The sequence below is a fragment of the Ranitomeya imitator genome, chromosome 1 (assembly GCF_032444005.1).
Source record: "Ranitomeya imitator isolate aRanImi1 chromosome 1, aRanImi1.pri, whole genome shotgun sequence".
In the NCBI taxonomy this organism is placed as follows: domain Eukaryota; kingdom Metazoa; phylum Chordata; class Amphibia; order Anura; family Dendrobatidae; genus Ranitomeya; species Ranitomeya imitator.
This window is the reverse complement of record NC_091282.1, coordinates 450,190,384-450,192,400: the sequence shown is the minus strand read 5'-3', so window position 1 is coordinate 450,192,400 and position 2,017 is coordinate 450,190,384.

Below are 2,017 nucleotides of genomic sequence, written 5' to 3'. Positions count from 1 at the left end.
GATAGGATAGGACAAACCCATATGACTGGTGGCTTGAGGCGGTTTATAGGGACTCTAGCATGCCCCAGCCTCTAACAGTTGCCACTGTGCCTCCTGGGTATAGGTCAGACAGGTAACGTGGAATTAGCTGTCCTGCTGGTCTCTGAAGTAAAGCGTAGAGATCCTTACTCCCTCGGTATTCTGGCCACCGGATTTCTGCGCCTCAGAAGGAAGCAGCCTGCTCCTGGCTGATCTCCCTCTGATATCCTCTCCTTTGCTTTCCTTCACGCTTGCTGCAATATGTTCTGCTTTCTATCCATCTTTTTCCTAGGAGCTGAAGCACTTCAGGCCACAGGGCTCCTTTGCTTCATTTCCCTCTGTCTTTCTGACAGGAACTGAACCCTTTCCCCCCAGATCAGGCTGTTCTTATAGGGGAGTTCACCTTAAACAGGCTTAGAGCTCCCCCTTCTGGTCTGCAGTGTGAACATGTTGCATGCATTGTGTTACCTGACAAAGAGTTCTCCTTCATTGCCTCCAAACGTAGCATCACTCTCCTCGAGAGGAAAGCAATACCACTGTGACGACCAGGACCTTGGGGCGCCGCACTCCCCCACGCTAAATCCAATACTCCCGGATTAGGAAAAGAAAACAACAGTTACAGGTTAAATAATGCAAATATTTTGAAAGAACATTTGAACAATTATAACATTTTGGCTTCCCTTTATGGGAGGTGAAGACACTTGAATGTTGCAAAATCAAGTTTATAAAAGTACATCTGTTATTGTCTTTGGTCAGATGAAGCAAAGAAAGGCTCTACCCACACCGGCAAAGTGGGCAGAACCAGGGTGCACTTTGGAGGTGCAAAACTATTTACAAAGAAAGTTTTTGGGTAAGCATTGTCCATTACCGCAATGTCCAATTTTTAAACCTGTAACAAAGCTAAGCAAACAATTCAAACATATAACAGCAGTTATTAACATTTTTAATCCCCGTAATGAGCTGGAATTTGATTCTTGGTGCTACGTGTAGACCTATGCAGTGTTCTCGCTACCACTGGTGTAGTGCACTATCTTATAGCTACACTTCTTGTGAGTCTATGTAGCACTTGTATACTGGACCTTCTGGGACTACTTCTACTTACTGTAGGCATGGCAGATTCACCAATAGCAGAGGGTGGATTTTCTGGTTCCACTGCTGGGGTGACACTGGCTGCTTGAACCTGTTGGTGTGGAGTCTCTTCTGGTTCTGGAAGGTTCTGAGTCACATTTTGTTCTGGTATCTCCAGCTGAGGAAACGTTAAGACAGGCCTGATGTACTTGAGTCCAAACTGGGGAAAATCTCCAAGAACAGTGTGTATCATCTTCTCTTCCATAGCTGGGGATGTTCCTGGATCGGTTTCTCTGTTCCTCAATTTATCAGGGCATTTCTTGAGATGGTCTCTGGATACTTCCGTCGAAGTTTCTTCTCCATCATTGCTGATAAGACAGACTTTAGTATTGTCAAAGTTGGACGGTAAGATGGTATATGTTAGGTCTCGAGTTCCCGCTTCTGCACAAGGGGAATCTCGAGCCATCTCCGCTGCGGTCTCCCATTCTTATCCAGCCGCAGTGGAGTCTGCTCAGCAGGGACGTCGGTCCCAGCGTCTTGCTCAGTCTCACTCTGTACAGAGAGTTACTGCTGCTTCTTCAGCTTCTGCCATTGAAGCCAGTGCTGGTCAGCAGCGAGCGGACTTCTCTGGGACTAAGTCCTTGTCTGCACACACTGAGCATGCCCAGGGCAAGATCTCCCGTTGGAGATCGAGGGTCATGTGCTCAGGCTCTGCAGCACATTCCATTGGTCCTCTTGGCAGGTCTTGGAAGGGCAAAGTTTCTGTGGCCACTTCCTGTGCTGCAACTATATAAACTGCGCATGACCGCACGGCCATGCGCTAGTGTACAATTGTTAATGTGTGTATGTTGTGAGTGAAAGTCGATCTTTAAATAACCCTCCCTATTGAATGTCTGTTCGCGGAAGGTGTATGTTTGCTGTCTAGCGCCCG